General features: G+C 44.8%; 1 protein-coding gene across 2 annotated transcripts in view; it reads right to left on the bottom strand.

The window, feature by feature from the left end:
- ROBO1 (roundabout guidance receptor 1) overlaps positions 1-12,787 on the bottom strand; it is a 1,505,960-nt gene extending 1,493,173 nt beyond the window's left edge. Inside the window, exon 1 of one of the 2 annotated variants that reach the window (XM_085623024.1) lies at positions 12,557-12,787. The gene's annotated coding sequence lies outside the window, so the exon portion shown is untranslated. The remainder of the gene's footprint in view (positions 1-12,556) is intronic. The other variant, XM_085623023.1, reaches the window with a different exon arrangement.
- Positions 12,788-14,754: the final 1,967 nt, after the last annotated feature.

Genomic DNA, 14,754 nt, shown 5'->3' with positions numbered 1-14,754 from the left:
TGATTTTTGGTCTAACTTTACTTTTGTGAGTCGGGCCCAATGTTTTCAATGAACTACTAATGGATGTGAACCCATTTCCTTTCCTCAGTTTTCATGGCTCACTAATTAATATTCACTAAGTAAATAAGTGTGACTCTAAGGCTATCATATAGCAAGGCATAGAGTAAGAAATCACGAAACATCATAGGACATCCTCCAAGACATCAGTCAAGTAAGACCTCATGTAGTTTTTCCACGGCAAAGACTGGTACAAATGTCAAATATTCCAACTTAAGACTTATCTCTCATTTAAAACCTCTACTGTGGTTGGCTTAATGACACAAATGGTTTTCATATTCCTTTATATGTCCTTTTGCTGCTTGCACTCTTGATACAACATATTGTCTCCCTCCAATTAGTTATTTGACCACAAAAACTTCAAATAAAATTGATATATATTGAGAACATTTTTTGCTGATATTTTAAAATAGAAGAAAAACTAACAGGTAATTTCACATAAATATATTTTCACATTATTCTAAAGATTAGGTTAATTTGAAATTCTTAGATATTGATGGTGAGTTTATTCTAATCTTTGCGGTCCACAGGGACAACTTTTCATGATTCAATCTGGAAATGAGGGGTAGTGATCTGTTTGTGGTGTGAAGAGCCAAGAGAGCAAGAAGAATAAAAGAATTGTTAAGAGAAAACCTCACTAGTGAGATTGGAAGATACACTGTTTTTAGAAATAATTGAAAATAAGATTTCTGTTAGTATTAGGTTATTTGCAAACAGCTAAAATAATCAGAAAGGGAAGTACTTCCTTTCTAGTGTAGTTTAATTTTTAAATCTGTGGTGATATGGCGGTGTTGGACTTGGCCCTTTTTACAGGGTTAATCCCAAACCTTTTGCTTCTTCTTCCTATTTATCCTGACCTGTTTTTGTTGGCTTCTGGACTCTGATAACTATACCAATGCTGATCAGTGCTAAAGTGTATATGCTGTCTGTGTAAATTGTCATCATGATTGGTTATCCGTGATTGTCAAATATGATTTACTGGCAAGCCCCTAGTAAAGTGCACTGAGTGTGCCAGGGCCTGTAAATCAAATGCCACTAGTGGGGCTGCAGCACTGATTGTGCCACCCACATGAGCAGCCCTGAAAAGGTATCTCAGACCAGCAACTGCAGTGTCTGTGTGCAGTTTTAAACTGCTATGTCAACCTAGCAAGCATACCCACTTGCCACGCCCTAACCTTCCCTTTTCTTACATGTAACACATCCATCAGGTAGGTCCATGGTACCCCCCTGGGCAGGGAGCCGTGTATATGAAAGGTAGGACATGTACTGGTGTGTGTGACATGTCCTGATAGTGAAATAATGCCAATTTCATTTTTCACTATTGAAAGGCTATCTGCCCCATAGGATAGAATGGGAGATACTTGGTAACATCTTACAAGTATAACTTCCCATTGGGACAAGATAGAGAAATAAAGTGTAGGCCCTCTGAACTCAAAATTTAATAACATATCTTTTAGTAAAGATGGTTTTTAAATTGTGTGTTTGAAAATGCCACTTTTAAAGAGTAGGCATTTTCTTGGTTAACCATTCTGTGTGCCTCTGCCTGTGTGTGTATTGACTGTCTGGTTTTGGAGTGACAGGGTCTGGGGATTTGCATTCACTGTAGACAGCCACGGGGGGGTTAAGGTGTGCCTTGTCCTTCTTGGATGACTCACAGCTGAGCTGAATAGATCTTGGCTGAATTTAGAGTCGAGGGAGGAGTTTACTTTTCACCTGAATAGGGCCTGTCTTCCTTGCACAATGCTGTCTTCACCCCCTGTGGTCATACTGCACCAGTGAGGACAGAACTGGTTTGGAATGGGCTCAGAGACCATTGCCCAAGAGAACAAAGACAAAATGGGGTATAAGTAGTGGACCATAAACCCCAGAACTTTAGATCACTTTTGGAGACTCAATAGGAACCTTTCCCAAGGAGAAGAGCTGAAGAGTACTGCCCCTTTGCCCGGTGCTGGGTAGGGTTGGCCTGCAGTTGGTGCTTCTGCCAAGGAAAGGACAAAGACTGAACTTTGCTGTGAACCTGCTTGAAGAAGAATCTCCAAGGGCCTGTGTGTGCTGGCCTCCAGTCCTGAAGTCTCAGGGACACAAAGACTTCACCCCCAGCTCCCCTGAACTCTGCTGCTGAGAGTTCTGACCTGCCAGGAGGTGCCTATTCCAGTTTTGGGCCTCTAGAAGTTGTTCCTGCTGTTAAGAGCTGGAAGGAACCTGTAGAACTGAAGAAATCAACGCATTGCCCTTCTTGCAGCTGTTTTTCTGACGCAACAGCGCAGAGCGTGAAGAATCTCCACGCATCGCCGCATTGCTGCAGAGACGACGCAGTTAATTTATTAACAACAATATTAATAGTAATAATACACAAAGCTTGTCTTTGCATTCTGCTGCTATTGCTGCCAAATGCCGGGGTTGTCCAATATCAATTCTGTTTAGTCTTTATTCCTCCACATTCATCTTTCCTTTATCAGTGTAAGATAATTGTGGGATCGTGGCTGAAGAAACCGACGCAGCACCGCTTGCCACTGCCGCATCAATCGCCAGCGCATCCCGGATTTCCACACATCACACCTGTGCGCCAGGTTTTCCCGAGCATCACCCACAGACCAGAACCGTCTTGAAGTTGATGCATCCCTTCCCCCTACAGTCCCGATTCGACACATCACTTCTCCTGCGTGCAGCAGAACTGTCGCATCACCTCCCAGAGGATTCAAAGAACTGAAGCATCTCTTTGTTTCTCGACGCTTTCCTTCTCTGCAGATGTTTGGCCTTGTAAATTTTGACGCATCTACAGGTACTTTGTGTAGAATCATGCATCCATTGTTTTCTATAGACCAAAATGCTTGAAACCTTTTAAAAGTCATATTTTTATTACATGCATGTTGGATCTTTGTCATTTTGGTCTTGTTTTGTTTAGATAAGATACTTTATTTTTCTAAAATGCTGTGGTGTCCATTTGTGGTGTTTTCACTGGGTTACTGTGAGTGTTGGTACAAATACTTTACACTTTGCCTTTAGGATAAGTCTGTCTGCTTTTGCCAAGCTACCCAGGGGATGAGCAGGGGTTATCTAAAGTGTGTATCCCCCTTACCCTGACTAAAAGCAAGGGTCCCTATTTGGACACAGGTACCTACCTCTGCCAACTACAGACCCCCATTTCTAAAAGGCGGGATATATGATTATTTTCATGGTACCGTATGCCTTCAATGCCCGAGCAACAGGTTTTTAAAATTATGTGAATTAAGTCAGGTTTTGTTTCATTCCGAGTCAGTGGAATTGTAGGCACTCAGCACATTCAACGTCACAGTGTGTTCTTTTGATACTGTGTAAGAGTGGAAATGTATGGTTTATAAAGAGGAGAGGGCCTTGTTGCATTTACAGTAGTAATGCAGCATTTCCCTGCATGTCCCTGAATTCATCTGCTAATCAAATAGGACATAGAAGTTCCACACCTCCATCGTCCTCATCCGCATTAGCAGGGGAGATCTAAACACAGCATCTATGGTTAAGTTCATAAGGTCACACATCTTTGTCACACCCTAGATTGGAAAAGTGCAGTAAGCATTTAGCAGCATAGCCTACTACAAGGTCGGCTGTACCAGCTCCAATGTTTAATTTATTAACAACAATAATAATAGTAATAATACACAAAGCTTGTCTTTGCATTATGCTGCTATTGCTGCCAAATGCCGGGGTTGTCCAATATCAATTCTGTTTAGTCTTTATTCCTCCACATTCATCTTTCCTTTATCAGTGTAAGATAAAGTACCTGTCACTTTAATCTTACCCTTGCAGCTTCTTTTCATCCCTTCTTTCTCCCTTTGTCACCGTTTTCCTAGTTTCCTTTGCTTCATTCCTGCTACCTTTTATGAGTAACAGTACTCTTGTGCGGCTAGCAACATAAGTAGGAAGAAGCCTATGTAGAAATCACTGTTGATAAGAATGAGGAAGTGTGTAATGCCATCAGCATAAATACTATATAATGTATATATGAAAGTAGCTTATTGTAATATTAGCAATGTGTTTTTTACGTTTGATAATTTAATGTGATATTATATTGTGATGGTGCAAATATGGGTGTGTACGGAGGATTGGCGGGGTACTGTGAATACGTCGACATGTATTGAATATGAGCAATGGTGAAAATCAGAAAAAGCACTAGGGTTAAAGGGAGATGGTGCAAATCTGAACATGCCTTATTTTGGGGATTCTTGTGATGATGGAGCGCAGGCCTGGTGTGATGTCTGCACTGGCACAATACTGGTCATTCATGGCATTTTTAGAGCGCTTGTTTCATCTCCCACATCAGTTCATGCACTAACTCATCAATCTATGCATGCACTTACTAATTCATCCAGCCATGCATCACTGCACTCACCTATTAAACCGTTCATCCAGCTATGAACTCAGTCCCAAGACACTTAACCAAACTTCTTAACTCATACATCCATCCATACACACATTCATCCAACCACTGACTCACTGTCGCATTCACCCACTTGCCTATCCACACAACCACATACAAACTTGCCAATCAATGAAGATTCACTTATATTTATGCAATAGCAAGATCTATTGGCATTGCCAGTACTTGTTCCCCTATTGGACATCACTACTAATGCAGTTTGATCTCAACTGAGTGGCTGCCATTGCAGCAACATCGCTGGTCCTGTCACTGAATTGGTAGCAGACCTACTCCGGGCTAATCACAGTAATATTTGCTTTTCACCTGCTCGGCCGTGGATCTTGATGTCCCAGAACTGTGTTCAGTTGCAGGTTGGGTTGCTTTATGGTACATCATCATCAAGTACTCCACCACGCAACCACATGTAGGCCATGTAGAAAGATAGAATTGGTCAAATATCCATGAACCGTCTAGACTGGGGCATGCTGGCTATAGTCCTGCTATTATGCATAACCTTGTTTTTCCACTGGAGGTTTAGAAAATAAACAGTTGCTGCTGATATATCACTAGTGAGTGTGCTTTCTTTAGGAGGTACTGATCTTGTTGTGGGCCACTCTATTGTTGTCTATTCCTCGGGTACTATGGTAAGTAAAAGGCCCACACGCTGCAATCTCGCCTACAGATTCAAGACCCAGAATTCCATCTAACTGACCCATTCCTCCATTCACACCTTCCAGGTGAGGCTCACTCAGAGTTGGTCTTGCCATGTGGTTTGGATCCATATTTCTAAACTTCACTAGAGGCACCTAAACTTCATGCACCTATCACAAGGACTCACAACTCAGATCATTTTACTCTTGGAGACAGTTATCCCCCACAGGAGGGTAAGGGGTGGATCTTGTTATTGTCAATTCATATAGGAGTGGCAACTAATTGCTACAACTAGAAGTGTAAATGTATTTAGAAATGTGCAAGGTCCTGCGGCAACCAGGAATGCATCCTTGCAGGTTTGTGTGTATTGTAGCTCACTGTAGAACTTGCCATGTGATGTGATTACACTTGTGGGAATAAATATGAGGTTACCTACAATTGTTCTAGCTGTAGCATTTTCTATTTTTATGCTAAAACTAGGTCTTTTTTGTGCAGGCATAGGATATCCCATTGTGGGAACTCAAGGTAAGCATGCGGATACACTTTGAACCTGCTTCTTTTTCGAGGAAGCACTTTGTTGTGCAACTCTCCTTTGGCTACGGAATAAAAGGAGCTAATGCCATGATGTTTCCACAGCCTGATCACTTGGAAACCACAGTCTATAATTCCATCATCTTTCCAGCAAAGAAAAAGTACCAGCATGTTGCAGCAACATTTCCTCATTAATGCTGCATAATTTGCTTGATTACTTTCAAGCCAACCAAGTCTGTGCTGATATTGCTGCAGTATCTTTGGACTGAAGCAGAAATGGGGCATTCCTTTCAGTGCTTAATTTGAACCAGTGGTTTTCGGTGCTCGACACCCACACTTAATTGTCAACACTGGTGCTTATGACAGTCTGCTGCATGGAGACGCTGTTTGTCTAATATAGAGACAAGCACAGCAACAGTTGGTTATTATTTCAATATGCCTAAAAATGGCGATTCCTTGCCACCTAAGCCATTCCTACATCTTTGGGGCCTGGAATAAAGGTCGCACTTGTAGGGTTTCATGGTTAGTTGTAGATGGCGCTGGCAGGAGCAATGGGCTGGTACTAGCTACACTGGCTTGCTTAACGAAGGCCCCGGCCCCTATTTTTCCACTAATTAAGCACCTATTCTTTGGCTGTTTGTCTCCCTTAATGCAGAGCATGAAAGCGAACAGATGTGTACAAACAATGGCGGCACAGCCAACAAACAGCAAGAAACAAACCACAAATGTGCAAATGAGACAGATCAACGGAGAAGTTGTGTTATACCTTTGAAGCGAGCAGAGTGTGGTTGCTTTATTATCAAAATATTGGCTGGTTAAGTATTTGTAAAGGACATGCGCTGTGAAAGATTTGAAGGGTGGTCTATGTTTCAATGACATTCTACAAATGAAAGTTGTGCGTCTTCCCCATGCCTTTTCTAGTAAGAAAAATACTCTAACTGTAAGAGTGGCTGATCATAAATCGTAGAAATGAAACCCTGACACTGCAGCGGTAAAGATAAGAATGGGTAAGAAGTGGGCCCTGCTACAAATTTGCTTTGCGATTTGGAAAACAAATTGTATTGATTTTCGATTGTAAGGGTGCAGAGAGGGTTCATCCCCTCAGGATGATGAGAAGCGCTTGATGATTTATTTTTAAATAACAAAAGAAAAACGTGCAGATGTGATCTGTATCCTCGGAGGGGGGGGGGCTCGTAAAATCCCTGCACCGCTGCAGATGCCTGTGAGAAAGAGCCTCCATGCACAGTGTTCTTGGTCCCTGTGCAGGCAGAAATCTGAGCTTGAAAAACATAGGACATTGGTAAACCCCAACTGGACTAGTCAGTAAATAGGTGCAAAGGCACTGGCGTTTGAACACACGGCTCTAGGAGGATGAGCTGAAACCCCTTACTTTCAGGTCAGAGCAAATCAGATAAAAAATGAGCGGCCTCCCACCAGGGGCAGGCCGTGATGAGCCGATCGAGTTTGTGTCGCCATGGATGCCGGAATTGCTGAGTCTGGAGGACAGCGACACTCTCCTGATTGCAGTTTCACATTAAGTCCACAGTCTCAGCCTTGGACATCAGTGTGCACTGGCACCGCCTCCCGTTTTCTAAAGGACTCACCCAGGATGCCAGAGCCTAATAATATATGCAGACAACGGGGATGTGAGGATCTGTGTTAAACATTATCCACATTTTTGATTTACGACCTTTGTGGAGTAAAACCAATAAGTCTCGTGTAGAGTTTGAATGCAAAGGGGGACGTGAGAGTGACAGACGCTTATAAACTTTAGGAGGTGATTGAACATTTGTATTTTCACACTCCTGGATCACAGACATAAAATACAACTTTTTTGGGGTTGATTTTGAAAAACTGGGACAGGGTGAAACATTATTATAATGAACTACAGCAGCAGCATTACAGAAGTAAACCTTCCAACCCAACGACAACGATGGCAGAATTTACCACACCAGTACCAGCCTGTTCAGGCAATACATGTGTCTGGTCAGAGGCGCAACTAGAGCCAAATTTCGGGGGGGGGGCTGAGCAAAAATTTCGGGGGGGGCTGAACTTTAAGCAATAGGCAGAGTGGAGCTGCAGGGGCTCTTAGAAGGGGTGAAACAACAGCAAGGCCTCATTAACATGCAAATGGTCTTTTAAAGACCTGTAAAGTGCTCGGGTGCGGCTGCTTTTTTGCCCGGGAAGGTGTCTCATCCCGGGCTGCCACACACGACGGGGGTGGGGGGGGGGCTGAGGCCCTTTGAGTCCAATGGGTGATGCGCGCCTGTGTCTGGTCGACACTCAAAGGGAAAGAAAACAGAAGAAGATGTAGCCCAGAGCTAGAGAAGCGTGGGCATGCCAAGTTTCTACTCAAACAGTGGTGCTCTGATACTAACATCAAAAGGTCCTTACATTTCGTTTCCAAACCACGTTCCACACATAAAGAAACTAGTACCATCAGGCAAGCCTATCAAGAGGTAAGCAGCGAGTATGAATTAATGTCTGAACAGAAGGGTAGGAATGAATTACTTTGCAAAGCACAGATGGGAGTGAGCATTAAGTTTGTGAGCAAAAAGCGAGGAGAAGTTATTGATATCACAAAAAAGTCAAAACTGTGTATCAATAGCGCAAGTTCTCGGGACACAGACACAAGATGTGTAAGAGAAGTGGTCAGGGTAGGCAACGCAACTGTGGCTAAGACCATCTATTTCAAAATGTAATGGCGAGTCGCAAATATTTCCTAAACAATTTGGCATATCTTACTTCCAGCTGAATGATCTAGATGTCAGGAATGTATAAGCTATGGAGGTGTGAACCTGCAAGGCCTTGTGACTCACTACTCTGTGGAATTCTTTTTAAAACAATAGGTAAATACTCAGAATCCTTAGCTATATTTAGCTAAAAATAACATTAAGGGGTTGATTAGGAGAAGGAGGGAGGTGGCAACTGACGGACAGCTGCCCACCACTTGCTCTGTGCTGAGTCCTCCACCTTTCAGCATGTTTTTTCTGTTGCACCATCCAAAATTAGCTAAACTCGCCCATGGAGATGTTGGGTTCGGTCTGCCCACCTTCCTGTTTATCCTGGACTGCAGCCTTAAAGACACAGTCTTTAACTCTCTGTAACTGTCACACCCAGTGCCAGATTGGCCGTAGCAGGCATCAAGGGTTTTTCCTGTTGGCCGGCAGGGTGGTGGCTGATTTTGCAGTGGTGGCGGACGTTTTTTGATAGTGGGGGACGGTTTTTATGTAGTGCTGCAATATCGGTCCAGGTAATAAAAGCAGCAGTGCTTCACACTTGCCCCCTCCCTCCTACGCGGGGTGGGAGTCAGGCGTGCAACACCCATTGGGCTCACCGGGCTTCAGCCCACCCCGTCGTGTGTGTCAGCCCAGGCTGAGGTAGCTTCGCGGGCTGGCGACTGTCTAATTGCAGCCGCACCCGAGTACTTTACAGGTCTTTAAAAGGCCATTTACTTGTTAATGTGGCTTTTGTTGGGCTTTCACCCCTTCTTAGAGCCACTCTGCCTATGGCTGGAAGAATTAGCCCCCCCCCCCCAAAAAAAAATATTTTTCAGCCCCCTCCCCCCCGAAATTTGGCTCTAGTTGCCCGCCTGGTGGGAGTGGGCTGGTCTGCCAAAATTGCCAGGGCTGCTTTGGGTTCCCAGTACGGCTCTGGTCACACCTGCTCTCCACAGCACCTTGTTCCATGGTAGTAAGTATCCTGGGCCTCTCTTTCCATTTTTTCATGGTTCCCATCCTGGCGCAAGATAGGGAAAATGTGGTTGAGGGGGAGGTACAGTCTTTTCCCACCTCTCCACCTATTATTTTGTTCTCCAGGTGGGACATCAATTTACACATCAAGAAATATTGACACCATCTACCAAGGGTCGCTTGTGGGTTCTAGTGTGGGTATCCAGGATAGCTTTTAACCACACTTCACATATCAGTAGTATGAACATTTGAATCTCCACCTTGTACCTATTGGTCGATATTTCTAGGGGTGGGCGGAATTTGTGAAATTCACTTTCGCAATTTATCACGAAAATGTTAAAAATCTCCGCAAACACGCGGAAATATCGCGAAGATGCAGAAGTTTTTTTACCGCCCGTTCGCGGTATGTTCTGCGTGGTCGCGGCTCGCCAACTTACCCATGCGGTTGCTCGCGGGCGCAGCCATCTTGTTTTGACTTGTCTCGCGGTGCATGATCGCGAGAAGAAAGACGTGATCGCGCGACGAATGATGTTACTGCGGGCGCAAAGTGTCGCGAGACAGCGCAAATGGCTACCAACAATCCAACATCTCGTGGAGAACGCAACCGGATCGGGAAAACTTGTCGGCGAACGCGGGGATTCAGGTAAGGCGATGGCGCGCAAGCAAGAATGTATTATTTTACAGCGCGAGCAAGCAAAAAATTTCCGGTAAAATGCAGATTGCGGAAATTTTGACATTTTCGCGCTCTCCGCGGAACGTGAAATGTCACATTATCGTAATTTCCGCGAGCGGAACGGATTTTTAGCCCAGGCCTAGATATTTCCCAAGTTTCCGTATCTACACATGCATAGTTAAAGTTTGCACGGCCCTACAAATAACTAAGAAATGCAAACCAAATTGTGGGTAAATAAAAGGTTTGTGTGCAAATTAGAAACATTCATATGGCAAACCTGTGTTTGATAGACAAAAAACAAACTATGCAAGTGAAAGTATTATCATGTTCTATCAATTGTCACAAATAATGTTTACAAGGCATACACTATGCATGCAGAATGTTACAAAAACAGGCGCATGTCATAATGTTTTGACCGATTACATGGATAAGGTGACGCACGGCTATGTTATGCATGTGTGAGCCTGGAATGTCAGTGAATTAGGTGCACAGAGGTAAATGACGTTCATGCGTAAGCGTAACTGCATAACGTGTGCAGATGAACATCTGTATGTGTTTCTGTGGATTGGACCTTATATTAGTATTCTTAGAAAAGCAAAAAAGCTTCACTGTAAATCATGAGCAGCGGGAACTGTCAAACTGAGGCCTAAGCGCATGCGCGAGTGCACACAGACACACACAAAAACACACACACACACTAAGGCAAATTCAGTCTTACAGAGTCCCCTCCTGCCATGATGAAGAAAAACTTGTATCCTCCCCCACAAATCCAACGGAAGCTTGTTAAAAATCTGCCCCACAGTGGTTGTTGACAGGGCTGCTGGAGTTTGCCCCGTGCCTTGTTCCCCGCGGCGTGGCCCGCTCTCTGGTCTTCACAGAGGAAGCCGGCCGTCCTGTGTGGACCGCAGGATTGACAGAACACATCCTTTCTTCCAAGTGCTGCATTGCACCGCTGCTCATTCAACAGGAAACCCCCGGCGGGGCCTTCCAACAAGCCGGCGTCAAACTTGGTGGGAGTTTAAATCCAACAGCATTACCATTTCAACCCCTACACCCCCGTGCCTGACGGATTTCCAATACAAGCACCGCTCTAAATTCCTCGGTGACTGAAACCAGCTGCTCCCAGCGCGCAACTTCGTCCGAGCAAAATTAATAACCTCTCCCCACACAGACTAATGAATACAAGGGAAGATAAAACAACGCAGGGGCTATAATAACCAACTCCATTTCCCAAATGCAATTACTATTCATGGCTTTCTTGGCGCCTGGTATGCACGCTCTTTATCTTACAGTACATACATCTCCACACACCGCCAGAAATTACCTACACGTATGACCCAGCAATTGCTCGGGTCCGTGAACCACCTCGCCAGACGTCTTGGGGATTGGACGAGCTCTGCCGTCCTATTTTAAAGTTGTGTGTGTATATATGACATAATGTGAGAGGCTTTCTGTTCGGCCCCTGCATTCCAGTCACATTATCCGTCCTGCCTTTTTTTGTCATTAAAACAAAGCAGGGCCGCTTGCTCCCCTCTGAGGCAGCGAGTGTGCATCAGTGCACTATGACGAGCTGAGGTGCGGCCGGTGCCACTGTTTGCTGAATTGGATTATTCATGTGAAATTAAAAAGGGCTCCGCTTCCTGGCGGCGCGAGGGAGGAGAGCTGCTGCTCTGGATTGGCCCCTCGTGAGATGTGACCGCAGGTCCCCGCGCTCTCCCTGCCTGCAAAGACCAGCATCTCCTGCGTGGACTCCTATCTCGGGAGGGAGATTTGTCTGAGAGGCTCAGAGCGTCTTTTTGCGCACGTGAACACAGCCACAGTATGTTGGAAACGTTCTGAAAGTGTTATGACACGTACCATTTGCCCTGTTTGAACTGACTGTGACCCCTAGGGATAACAATGCATTTGAAATATTGGTACGTCGTCTCGGTGTTATAAAAAGTTTGGTTTCTTTGCAGTGTGTGTTCACCTCTGCATGGGGTGATGAACTGGAGTTATGCAAACTGGACTGAAAAAGCACCGCCCACCCACCCTTCTCCATTAAACAAACAACTTCCCATTTAACACTGCTCATCAGCATATAATTCAATGCATTCAAATCTAAAGCATGTCATTTCCACGTTACTGTGTCTAATTCATCACTCCGTTGTACTGGACAGAACTGTGTTCATGTTTTTTTTCTAAGTTTCGAGACGTAAATAGCGCCCATTTCAAAGCCACCTGCTTCGAGGCGCTGCATCAACTATCCAACCTCCCAACAACAATTTAGAACCGCAACCCAAATTATACTTTAATCTCCACAGCCACAATAAATGTATATAAATATATCTGCATAGCAAGCACAACGGAAATGGGTTTTACAAGTTGTTTTTTCTTTTCTAGCACCGCTACACCAATTGTTTTCTGTCGCGGTGCGGATTATACACATATGCGTAAAAGTAGCGCTGCACATCTCAACGCCTTTAGACAAAATCTAGCCGGGCAGCCACGTCTAGCGCTGACAGGAGTCGAGCGCGGGAAAGATGCTGCTGACTGCAATTCATTTCTACGGGGACTTACCCTCCGAGATCCGATTGTTTTCAGATAAGTCCGAATTCCATGCCGCGGGCAGACTGAGCAACTTTCCTCTGCGCCGCGAGACCTTTTGACTCCGGCAAAAGGACGCGCAGCCTTGGTCGAGATAGCGGGCTAAGCAGAGGGGATAAAGCAGGATTTCATCCCAATCTCAGGACCCTGGAAACCAAGTCCTTTCTCCAGAAGCGAACCCAGACCCGTTATCTGTATTACGGTTAACGCGGGGAGCAGACGGCACTGCATACAAATCGGTCCCTGTAGCTAGTTGTGGTGGAGGCTGCGGGCGGCTGCTGGGTCCTACTGCTATCGTCCTCGCGGAAAACTGCGGAGCCGGGGCGCGCGAGACGCTTTTCTGCTAACCGCGGCGTGCCTTATAATGGAGCCGGGTTTGTTATTTTAGGCAGTGTAAGAATTAGGTAGAAAACGAATATTTCTCTTTCACTTTCCGAAAAATATGGTAGCTGACCAACATTTTGAAAGAAGACTCCTCGAATAGAGCATCTGCATTCCGGTTACTATGGTGAACTGTAGCACAAGATGATCCCATGACATTTTTGGAAGATAAAATAGTTTCCTGACGAGTTTGCTCGTTATATCATGCCAATTAAAAATTCCAGCGTTTCCTCTGAAAAACAATACAGCCCCCAGAAGCAACATCATATTGAGATGCTATCGTGACAATAAACACGCAGCGCGAATTAGGTTTGCATTGGCTTTGAAAATGGCTTTACGAATTGTTCAATTGGATTTTATAGAGAATACCAATTATACGTAAGTGGAGCTAATGAAGATCGTGTTTCTTTTGTACAGTCGTAGGATTGCGTGCAGGGATTCTAAAATACAGGAATAAACACATTTTCTACAAATGCTAGTCAGTTAGAGGAACAATATACACAGCTGTAGCCCACAAATCGTAATACGAAATAATGTGCAGGTCTGTGCGAGCAACAAATGCTATGTGAAAGACACAATTATTATGTTGTGAACATCTGTAGAGTGCACCATCACCCGGGAGGCTGTCATGCCGCTGAGAACATGGGGGTATATGTACCAAAAACAAGAGGGGGGGGGGACTAGGAGCTCGTTATGGTTCAGTACCCGGGTTCCCTATGCTAATCTCAAATCAAACAAGGGGTAACTGTTTCAGGTATTGGCGCAAAAAGTCACCCACAAGGAAGAGAAAAAGGGGAGAAGAGGTAGAGCGCAAGAGCCTAGGTCTAAACCTCACAAGCTAGAGGCAAGCGCAAGTCTTGTCTCTTGATGCCCTCACACACCCCGAAGGATGGCATGCTTCATCATTGGGCATTGCTCCTCATTGGGCTGGCGCTGCAATGCCCTACGGGTCCTCTGAAGAGTCACTTTTGCGGAGATCTTTTGTTTGTACTGCTGTATGATGAGTGAGGGTGTGAGATAGAGGGTTCTAAGAGAACAGTGAGTGGGTGAGTGAATGATAAAACTGGCTAAGGGATACCAGAGTGAGTAGAGTTTAATGTATAGGTTCCCTTGCCAGGTTAAAAAACCCATAGGTCGTGAGATAGTGATGGGGCATAATGTGCCTTAGTAAGTATAGGTCGACATGTTTTGCGCCATCTAGGTGGTCAAAACAATCCTAGGCACTTCTTCAGGACCAATAATATGAATAAAAAGTAAGTGAAAGTTGGTGGGTCTAGAACCCTAATAAGTGGTAGCGATCCAACCTCGTGTGCAACTACAAGGTCGCAATAGCTCTATTGAATGGCCGCTCCTGTTGCAACCTAGTCTAAGATTGTTGGTTGCTCCATAGGCTAGCGCGTGTAGTTGCCCTCACTGTAACCTAAAGGTGCTGGCAGACATTGCACACGGCGGAAAAACCCAGTTACGGTGCAGGCGACTACACGCGCTAGCCTATGGAGGAACCAACAATCTTAGACTAGGTTGCAACAGGAGCGGCCATTCAATAGAGCTTTTGCCACCTTGTAGTTGCGCAAGAGGTTGGATCGCTCCCACTTATTAGAGTTCGAGGCCCACCAACTTTCACTCACTTTTTATTCACGTTATTGGTCTTGAAGAAGTTCCTGAGATCGTTTTGACCACCTAGATGGCGCAAAACACGTCGACCTATAGTTACTAAGGCACATTACGCCCCATCAGTAACTCACGACCCACAGGTTTTTTTAACCTGGCAAGGGAACCTATACATTAAA

This window comes from Triturus cristatus, chromosome 8 (assembly GCF_964204655.1).
Source record: "Triturus cristatus chromosome 8, aTriCri1.1, whole genome shotgun sequence".
Classification (NCBI taxonomy): Eukaryota; Metazoa; Chordata; class Amphibia; order Caudata; family Salamandridae; genus Triturus; species Triturus cristatus.
Note: the sequence above shows the minus strand (reverse complement) of the source record. Positions and strands in the feature narration are given on the sequence as shown.